Consider the following 11910-nt stretch of genomic DNA (forward strand, 5'->3'; position numbering starts at 1 on the left):
CATGAAATTGGCTTCCCTGTTGAAAGTGATATTTAAAAGCCATTAGATTTAAGTAAAAATATGATTAGGAATAAAAGTTATTTCTAGGCAAGAGTAAGAGAATACCACAGACTCCTAAACAAAATGCTTTCTCAGGTGTGAAAATGAATTACGAGGTGAACCTTCATGGAGGAATCTTAGAATAATACGATATAAAATGTGGCACTGTAAAATGTAATCTTTAGAAAGAAAAATATTTATCCATATTACAGAGTTTGTCTCACATTATAGTCACAATATTGTTCAATAGTGTCTCCTGAGTAATACATTAAGAAGTATTAACAATCGCCTTTGTAGCATTCTTGCCGAAATATTTATCCTGAATCTATCTAAGGAGTATACATTAGACAAATCGAGAATGTGGGATGTGCTCCAAGATAACTAAGATGGCCTCTTTAAAAAGTTAAGTTTATTAGGACTTAGATACATTAATAAACAAATATAATGTGTAAACATTAATTAGATCCTAGATTGAAAAAAAAAACGACTATAGAACACTTGTTTGGGAAAATTAGCAAACCGTGATGGTTTTGAAAATCTAGGTAATATTATAAAATTGATAATTTTTTTAGGTATGATTATAGTATTGTGGCTATGTAAGAGAATGCCTTTATCAGAATGTGCATAATAAATTATTTATGAAGTATTTAGTAGTGAAGTGTTATGAAGTTTGAAATTTTGAATGGTTCAGAGGAAAAAAATGAGGAGAGAGAGAGAATGGAAAGGAAGGGAGGAGGAAGGAGTAAGGGAAGGAAAGAGGGGAGAGGGAGAGAGCACACATGGGTAAGTGTGAAATTACGTTAATCTGTAAATCTAAATACAGGTGAATGGACAATACTTATATATTGATGTTCATTTAACTTTCTTTCCAAATTTTTTAGGTTTGAAAAATTTGCCAACTATAAGTTGGGCAAAACAATGAGATATTAAAAATTTCTCACTTAGTTTTCTCTATCCCTAATAAAATGTGTGGTAAATATGATGTGAAAAGATCATGAAATTATTGTTTTCCTAATCAAAAAAAGTGATTATATTGTTTACTTTGTTTATAAGTGAATTTCTCTGTTCAGTAGTATTAAATATGCTTTTTTTGAGGGAGGGGTGATTAGGAGGGCATAAAGCGGAGGAACTGAGAATTAAACAGTTCAGCTGTGGGTCTTTTGAGCCAAGTAATAATTTTTCACCCAAGTATTGCATATGTATTTACAAGTAAGTGATAATCCCTGTAAAAGCTTTGATTAATACATATTAATTCAAATATTAATGAATGTGCTTATACATTATAAATATATACATATTTGATGTACTTTGTATAATTTCCTATTATGAAGTTATTTAATTTCTTAACTTTTAGTTTATATATTTTGATATTATATTATTTAATGCACAAGGATTTAATATCATTTGGTTTGCACCATAGAGTGCCTATTTTAGAGTTATAAAATGATTCTATTCATCTTAGCTCTGCTCTTTGCCTTAAATTCTTCCTTGTTTACTATTAGACTTTCTATACATGATTGCTTTCTGATTGTCCATGTACAATAAACTTTTACCCATTCTATTACATGAAATCTTTCCATGTCATTTTCTTTTGGTGTTTTAAAATTTGATTTAGTTTTGCCATTCTTCCTGAGAATATTTCCTTACTAATAACAGAATAGTTTAAAGCAATTTCCTTTACTGTTACCACTGTTATGTGTAGCTTTAATTCTGTCACTTTGTTTTATGTTCTCAGTTTTGTTTTTTATATTTCTTTTTTATTCCCTTTGCTTCTCATCATTTGCCATGTGGAATCTATATGCTTGCTTCATATCTTCTGCAGTAATGTAAAAGGTAATATCCTTTTTAATTCTACTAGTGGGTTCATTTACTTTTCAAAATAATGTTTGACTTGTTTTCTAAAATAAAGACCAATACTACTTTTTAATTTTCTTGTTCCAAGTCTAACCAATGTGCCTTTGCAAAATTAATTCCTGTTTATAAAATGCTTTATTAGCATTAACATTGCATTTTATGTTATGTATTACATTTATATTCAATTTTATAATTACAGTATTAATTTTCATTTAATGCTTTATGTTTAACATGTTCATAATCTGATATTCTTTCATACAGAGATATTGCCATGCTTTTAAATTAATTTTTGACTTATATTTTATTAGGCTTGAATGTGTATTCAGTGTGGTTTTTCCCAGAAGTGCATACAGAGACACATTTTTGAAACTTTACTTATTTGAAATTATCTTTAGTTGTCATGTATGAAAGAATTTTAGTGCTATGTAGAATTTTTGAGAAGCCACATTTCTTCCAAAAATTCACTAGAAACTGCTCTATTATCAGTTTTCATACACTACCTTTATTTATTTCCTTTTAGGTGGTAAGAGCACTTAAGATGATGACTACCTCTTAACAAATTTTGAAGTACACTACACTGTATTGTTAAAAGGACTATGTTGTATAGCAGATCTCTAGAATATATTCATTTAGCATAACAGAAACTTTATACCCTTTTGAATGACTCCTCTTTTCCCTCACCCACCAATTACTGGCAACCACTTTTCTATTTCTGATTCTACGAATCTGACTCTTAGATTCTATGAATACTGACTCATGCGGTGTTTGTCCTGTGACTGGCTTATTTCATTTAGCATTAAGTTTTTCAAGTTCATCCATGTTGTCACAAATGGCATTTTTAAGGCTGAATAATATTCAAATATATGTATATATCACACGTCTTCTTTATCCATTTATCTCTTGATAAATACTAGGAGCATTTCCATATCCTGCCTATTGTGAATAATGCTGCAATAAACATAGAAGTGAAAATATTTCTTTGAGATTCTGATTTCAATTTCACTGGAGAAATACCCAGAAGTGGGATTCTTGGTTCATATGGTAGTTCTATTATTTTAATTTCTTTTTGGAACTTCTATGATGTTCTTCATCATTGTTGCATTATTTTACATTTCCACTAACAGTGTACATGAGCCCAAATTTTTCCCATGCTTTCCAATACTTATTACCTTTTGGGGAGGGATGGGGGTATTACTTGTTTTGTTTTGTTGATAATAGCCATCCAACAGGTTTGAAATTATCTCGTTGTTTGACTTGCATTTCCCTGATGATTAGTGACATTGAGCAAGTTTTCATATAGCTGTTGATCATTTGTACGTCTTCTTTGGAGAAATGTCTATTCAAGTCCTTTGCCCATTTTTCAATATCGTTATTTGTGGGGGTTATTTGCTATTGAATTGTAGTTCAATCTACAAAATGAAAAGATAACCTACAAAATGGGAGAAAATATTTGCAAACCCTCTATTTGATAAGGGGTTAATAGCCTTCAGTATTATTAAAAAATTTCCTTCCCCTACCTCAGCCATTGGAGGTATTCACTAGCATTTTAATGTAAGAGAGATACAGGGGATGTTAAAGGTTATCATGACTTTAAACTCCTGGACATGAGTTATAATGTCCTTATTTCATCCTATTACCAGCTGCTACTAATTCCTTGTCTGTGTTCTTCCTCCAAGCATTTCCTACTATGGCAACTTTATCTATCTCCTTTCTGCTACTGTATTCCCAAATCAAATCCTAATTTACATTTAACTGCTTTCATAAAACACAACAGCTTCCTCTCACATTATAGCCTAAGGGTGTTTCTTTTCTGAGCATTTTCTGTGGGGAAGGGTATACCATCTGTTCAGCCCTATTAGGGACGAATGCAGAGAATAACCCAACTGCTGAGATGCTGTCCTCTTTCAGGTGATCTTATAGGGTAAGGGATTAGATCTTCAAAAGATAGATGAGTGTAAACACTATGGATCAATTTTTACTCATATGTGGATGTGGAGGAATAAATGAGAGGATGTATTTGGAGAGGTATAATGTTAAGATTGGATTATCAGCCTAAGAGCTTGAAGAAAGGAGCTTTGCTATTTAAATGTCTAAGATCCTCTCCTGACAACTATTCGGTTTTTAATATGGGAAGTACAAATGATAACAGGGATAAAGCCTACAACATAAGCAGTTGATCCCATGCACCCAAAAGAAAGTCCATTTTAACATGCTAACTTATAGAAGGTTCTCTCTCTCTCTCTCTCTCTCTCTCTCTCTCTCTGTGTGTGTGTGTGTGTGTGTGTGTGTGTGTGTGTGTGTGTGTGAATTTTCTTAATTGGTCATGAATTACAAGATAGGTGGAGCAATTTAGCTTATCCTCTGGTATGGTACTGACTTATGAGTTATTCTGTCTTTTAACAATAATATTGAAGAGCAATGATCTATGAACTATGTATGTATACATGTTCATATGTGTGTGCATGTGTTATTTTGCAGGAAGAATACTGATCAAAAAGTGGCTGAGATTAATATGAAGGCTATTGATTCGAATTGGCAGATCATCAGGACTAATTATCAGAAATGAGAAAATATAAAAGTCATAAGAGTTTTGTAGTTTGTATGTTTCTGATTGGGTTCTTGAAAGGACAGGGGCACCATTAAATATAAGATAATGAGTCAGAAATAAATGCAGGTTTACAAAAACTGACAGAGTCTTGACTAGCATTCCTAGTCACCATGTGTAATTATGTCAATATAATAATTACTTCAACAGAAATTCTCTTAATCAACATTCTTTTTTTAACAAATTTAACAGAATAACCATTCTTTCCATAAAACACTTTACAGATACCCAAATCACCACCGAATGTGTATAAACAACAGGTTGCTCTCCAGGACACCCGCATTCGGTAAACTAAATAAGCATTCAGGTAAAAGCAAGTTGTATTCATTTTAGACTCTACTCCTGACACTTGTACTATTAAGTAATACATTAAAATATGGGTGCAGAAACAGAAATATTGTTTCCATATAAATGAATGATTTGAGGACTCTATAAATTAAGCAAATAAAAATACTGGGGAATATATTGAGAATATTTATTTAAAATCTTGGAATATTCTACATTTAGATTTATTTTATATTGTAGTGTCATTTTAAAAAATTAAAATGAAACTAAACAAGATATACAGAAGAAAACCAGATCAAACTTGAACTGTGTGACCCATATTCAGTGAAAAGCCCTTGGCTTTTTCACTGAAAAAGATGTGTGAATAAATGTGCATTTATATATTTTAAGTTAAAATGTTTGTCTTATGTTCATATGATTCCTCATTTATCCAGTTCATTTTAATTACTAGGCCAAGTACAGTACTTTATTACAGTGAATAAGAGATCTTCATGTAATTAATTAACTTTGAAGAAATTGCTGCCCAGACTCATTATGCCTCAGAAAAGACTTAATCTTTTCTTGCCGGCTCCAAATTTGTTATTAGTGTTAAGGTTTCTAACCCATGATTGTCTTTCTCTAAGTCATATTCTACGGTGGAAAATGTTTTTAAAAAAAAAGCTGTATCCTTACTCTAAACTTACTCTCATCCTCAGTTAGTCACCACAATTTGCTGTGTTGTTTTCAACAGCTTTGAAACAGAATTACAAGAAATGACATTAAAATAAAAAACAACTCAGTGAATCACATCAGTGTTGAGATTGGCTAGCAGTAGGGAGAGTTGTTGGTCAATTCTCATCTGTAGAAATCTAACTTCTTGATCTGAACTGTTTTTGATACTAAAGCTCCCATATTGAAATGAGTATTTTTGTCCCCAAAACATTTACTTATTATCATCTTAGCTATTGAAAGGATGGAATAAAGAAGAAAAGCTCAAAAATCATTGTTTATGGTGTTTGGACATGAAATTAAAATTTTGCTGATCATCTTGCTTGAAAAAGACGATACTTTCTAAACATTTAAGAAAATTTACAAACTGAATATATTTTATTTTTAAAATCTCTATTTCATTTTTAAAAAAACAAGTGAAAGAAAAATTTATTCTTTGTAGAATCAGAGCATCTTAGAAATTGAAAGACCTTATTTTTGATATATATTTTACATAAACTGAAAGCTCAGATTTTAAGTGTATAATCTAGTCGGTTTTGATGAATGATATAAAAGTATGTCAAGTTGATTTTGACGAATAATATAGAGACATAAAACATTTCTCATGCTTCTTTCTAGATATTCCTCCTCCTAAAAGAAAATCAATGATATAATATCCTTTGCCATAAGCTAGTTATGCTTATTCTTTAATTTCATATTAAAGAGAAAACATATTATGTATATTTTTGTGTCCTATTTCACTCATATAATATTTTGAAGGTTCATCAATATTTTGTCTTCATCATAAGTCTGTTCCTTTTTATGAATGTTTATTGCCTTTTTTCCCTCCATTCTCCTGTTGATTGATATCTTTCAACTTTAGGGCTAGTGTAAATAATGCTTTGCAAACATTTTTGTATAAGTTTTGTTGTAGACACAGGCTTTTTCTTTCTCTGGTTTTATATTTAGAAGCAGAATTTCTAGGTAATAAGGAAAGTATATATTTAATGTTTTAAGAAACTGACAATGAGTTTTTTTTTTTAAAGTGATTGGACTTTTTGTGGTAGGCAAAATAAAGCCCCAAAATAATAAAGCCTAAAACGTGGAATTTGTGAGTAAGTACCTTATATGGCAAATATGATTTTGCCAATGTGATTAAGCTAAGCATCTTGAGATGGGGGGATTATTCAGTATTATTTTAGGTGGTCCCAACATAATCATATAAATTCTTAAAAGTGAAAGAGAAAAGCAGAGAGTGGGTTGAAATGTGACAATGGAAAGAAAGATTACAAATAAGAGAAATTTTACCTACTGTTGCTGGATTTGAGATGGAGGATGGGGGCCAAAAAGCAAGGAATGTAGGCAGCTTCTGGAAGCGAAAAGAGCTCTCAGCATGCAGATAGAAAAAATAAATAAATAAATAAATAAATAAATAAATAAATAAATAAATAAATAAATAATAAATAAAATAAAAAATGGTTACCTCAGTCATAAATCACAAGGAATTGAGTTCTTCCAATAACCTTAATAAGAAATAAAGTGAATTCTTACTGAGATCCTCCAGAAAGTAACACAGTCCTGCTAACAACATCAGACTTCTCACCTAGAAAACTGTAAGATAATACCTTTCTGTTATTTTAAGCCACCAAATGTGTAGTGTAGTAATCTGTTACAGCATCAATAGAAAAATAACAGAGCCCATTTTAAAATCTTACCAGTAATGTGTAAGAGGTCCAGTGGCTACAGGTTTGCTTCGACATTTGATGGTGTCCCTCTCTTTCATTTTAGCTATTCTAGTGGATGTATATTGGTATCTCATTTGATTTTACTTTGCATTTTCCTAATAACATTGATAATATTTTCATGTGCTTATTTGCCATTTTTTATTGTGAGGTGTGTGTTTGAATCTTTTGCTTATTTTTATTGAATGATTCATATGTTTATTAACAAGGTACTGTTCTTCAAATTTTGTGAATTCAAGTTCTTTATCAGATATTTGTTTTGCAAAAAATTTTTCCAGGCTGTGGGTTATCTTTATTTTCCATAATAGAATATTTAGGAGAGTAGTGTCAAATAAAAACAAATTCAAATTTATGTAAAAACAAACTTTATTCAGAAAAAAAGACTGTCACAATGGGAAACACATTCTAATTTCAGAAATCTGCTAGGCTCTCATAATCAAACACAAAAAAATGCTTTTATTTTGTAGAGAGGAATAAGCAGTAAGTAAAAAGTGAGGCAAGTGAGAGGAAATGACTAGTAGCCTTTAATAGGGACTGTGCCTTGCTGTGATCAGGGTAACTTAATAAGGGGCTATGTTCTCTTTTTAATGTTTTCTCAGGAAATTGTAGGGACAAGAAAATCTGACTAACATTTGATTAAAACAAAGCAGAGGAAGAAATGATCAACTATGAACATTTGACCAGTAAAAGATTTTTAAATATTAAGAGGTCTAATTTATTAATTTTTCTTTTATCAATAGTTTATCTTTTATCCTAAGAAACCTTTGTCTACTCTCAACTTAGTGAGATATCTTCTGAAGTATTTTTTCTAGCAAACTTATTATTTTTTACATTTCAGTCTATTGATAACATGAATGGTTAGTTAGGGGTCAAGTCTCTTTTTAGTCATATAGAGAGCCATTTTTTCTATCATTGGTTATTGAAGACATTTTTCTTTCTTCTTGTATTGCTTTGGCAATCTTGTCAACAATTCTGACATTTTGTGTGGATTAATTTTAATTTTGGACTCCTTATTCTGTTCTACTATTTCTTCTACACTTTCACCTATATCACAGTCTTTATTACTTTAGCTTTAAAGTAAGTCTTGACACTTATTTTAGTGTAACTCCTATAAACATCTTTTTTTTTAAAGATTATGTTAGCTAGTCTAGGTTCTACAAAATATTTGCAATGATCTATGAATGAATGTGAGAAAATTTGACATTTCATCACACTAAATATTTTGATCAATGGTCTATTGCATATCTTACAATTTATTAGATATTGTTTTGATCGTTTCCAAATTTTTAGGAAGAGAATATTTAATATTTCATGATAGTCTTTGATATCACCTGTAGGCTTTTTTACACATACCATTTATCAGATTGAGAAAGTTTCTTTCCATTCAGGTTTACTGAAAGTTTCATATAAGGAATTTGTGTTGTTTCTTGCCCAATGTTTTCTCTGAAAATTTTTAAATTGTATGTATTGTCCTATTTTCTCTCTTAATGTGGTGAATAAAATGGATTCTCTTGCATACATAAGCCAACTTTGAAAATTCTTGGGGTACAACCCACCTGATCACAGCATTCATCCTTTTTATATATTGCTGGATTTGATTTGCTAATAATATATATTCATGAAAGCTATTGGTTTGTAACTTTTTTATTGTAATGTCATATTTGTTTTGGCATCAGAATAAGTGACTCAGTAAGATGAGTTGAGGAGTATTCTCTTCTCAGTTGGCACTATGTTTTGCTTACATGCTTGATAGAATTAACCAGTAAAGTTTTGGGGGGCCGAAGTTATCTTTGTGGGGTTTGTTAAACAAAAAATTAATTTTATTCTCTGGCTCTTTCTATTGACAATTTACTTATTTATTTGGTAAATGATGCCAGCCATGAGTAAGAGGCTATGGCAATTAATTTTTAAACTCTGAAATTGGTATGCTGCCATTTTTTGGGAGGGGGGGGCGGGGGGGTCAGATTATAAGGAAGGGGAATCGATTTATTTTATACTTAACCTGGGTATAATATTTTTTATTGTTTTAGTTACATTTACTGTTTCAAATTACCTCTGATTATTTAACGTAAGGAGTGCTTAAGAGTTTCTCACAGTTTGGCTTTATCCACAGATTTCAACAGGCCCTGCCTATCTGTACCACTCAGTGCTAATGCACTTGCCCCACTGGCAGATATCTCTTGCCAGGTACTTGGTCCAAGGATCTACTCTCTTGAGTAACAGATATCTGAGTTGGGTCGTTAATTTCCTGCTCTGGTCATATATTTAAACAGGCTCTATGAGCCTTTACCTCAAAGATAGGGCTCTTTCAGCATTCTTGCCTATTCTCCAATAGCAGATGATCCCTGAATCATACTCAGCGGAGGGTTTAGAGAGCTGGTAGGTGTCCTGCTCCTTTTCCAGAAGCAAATACTCTCTGTTTTCTACTTAGTGCTGGGTCCAGATTGGGAATACTTTTCTGGTGTTTCCCCAGATGGAGATGGTCAATATATTGTATATATGCAGTACACTGACTAAGTTTCTATTAATTTTCTTGTTTCACCTTCACCTTCACACTTTAGACTGCCCTACAAATGATAAAGAATGAGTCAGTCTCTCATGTCTGATGATCTCTCCCAATCTTTCTCCTGGCAAATTGGTATAGATATCTATTGTGGTTGGGGATCCAAAGAATTCCAAATTTTCACACCAACCAAACGTACTCTTTAAGAATTTGCTAAAATTTTAGCTGTCTTTTTCCTATCCACTTGAAAAAAAAAAATTAGTAAACAGAAACCTCATTTAAAATGAAGTAGGGAAGTCAGGAGGGGGCACTCTCATGAAACATTACAGGAACTCTCTGTAATAGCCCTCAAACATTACAGGAACTCTCTGTAACAGCCCTCCCAATTTCCTCTTCTGCACTATAAAAGAGTTTCTTCTCCTTTGTTTTAGCAGGCTTGGGCATAGATCATCACTGTTGCATGTTACAAATTGCAATTCTTTGTTGTTCCTGAATAAACCCATTTCTCTGGAGAACTATCTGGCTGACCTTTTGTTCTAAGTCCACACACTTCTATGTTGGCTGCCACATCCTCCCACTGTTCTGTCAAACAGGAATCAGTAATGTGTACCACTCTCTGGAGTGGCATAAAATTCTTTGGATGTATGTCACTAGATTACCTTACCATCTCAGGCCTCTGGTGGATCCAGAAGATATGATTTTGTAGACTATTTGCCATTTTCTTATTAGAAAGGGAGCAATGATTTTTCTGTGATTCTTACTATTTTAAGCTGAAATCCCTTGATGATTATAAACTTTTATATAGTTCAAATATAGTAGAGAACACAAAGCCAAGAGATTATGTGATCTGCTCCTAGTCACTCAGCATTTCCTTAAGAGCTTATTGCATAACCCAAATCTACAAATTCCAGCTTGGTTTTCTTAAGTATGACTTCTCTAATGATATTGTTTTGTTTTGTTTTACTGTTTTTTTTCCCCCTCCAAGCCCTTTGTTTTTATATGCAAAATCCATTTCACTTCCTGGGCATTCAGATCTACAAAGAAATTATGGTGCAGAAATCTAGATTTTATTTTATTTTATTTTTTATTAAATTTATTGGGGTAGCATTAATAAAATTATATAGGTTTCAAGCATACAATTAAATAATACGTCACATGCATATCTCATTGTATGTTCTCTACCCAAAGTTAAATTTCTTTTTTCACCATATTTTGACCTCTTTTACACTTATCTACCCCTACCCCCCACTTTTCCCTCTGGTAACCACTAAACTGTTTTCTGTGCCTGTGAGTTTTTGTTTGTCTTGTTCATTTGTTGCTTTCAGTTTTATATTACACATATGAGTGAAATCATATACACTGCTGCAGAATGTAAATTGGTAAAGCCACTATTAAAAACAATATGGAGGTTCTTCAAAAAACTAAGAATAGAATTACCATATGATCCAACAATCCTCTTCTGGGTATCTACCCCAAATATCTGAAAACATTTATCCGTAAAGAAATATGCACTCCAATGTTCATTACAGCTTTATTTACAGTGGCCAAGACATGGAAACAACAAAAGTGCTCTTCAATAGATGATTGGATAAAGAAGATGTTGTACATATATACAATGGAATATAACAGCCATAAGAAAAGATGAAATACTGCCATTTACGACAACATGGATAGATCTTGAGATTATCATGCCAAATGAAATAAATCAGACAGAAGTACAAATGTAGATTGTAACTCCTCACTTCCCGCAAAGCCACTTAGTGCCCATATAGAAAAAAATTTCAAGTAACAAGCAACTAGGAAAAAATTGCTTTTAAAAATTATGTTTCTTCCATTAATAGAGGAAGTATTTGCATTTTGCAAAGAATGCTGCTTTAAACCTAAAACATCTGATAATAAATTGCTTATATAATTATACTCTTTCAGTGATATTTTGGATCTTTCTTATACTAAATATAACTAAACTAGTTTAAAAGCTGTCAGTGCTGTTTATTTACTTCTCCTGAAAGCTATTTAAGTTTCCTTTTAATAAAATTGACAGAATTAGAAAGATGAAAATATGTAAAATAACTAGTAATCTCCTAAAAATAAATAATTTTTATTTGAGACAAAGACACATATACATAAGTAATAATTTAAATTATAAGATAGAATAACATTTATTTACTCTACACTTGAATAGATTTATTTTTTTT

This window comes from Pteropus vampyrus, unplaced genomic scaffold (assembly GCF_000151845.1).
Source record: "Pteropus vampyrus isolate Shadow unplaced genomic scaffold, Pvam_2.0 Scaffold218, whole genome shotgun sequence".
Taxonomy (NCBI): domain Eukaryota; kingdom Metazoa; phylum Chordata; class Mammalia; order Chiroptera; family Pteropodidae; genus Pteropus; species Pteropus vampyrus.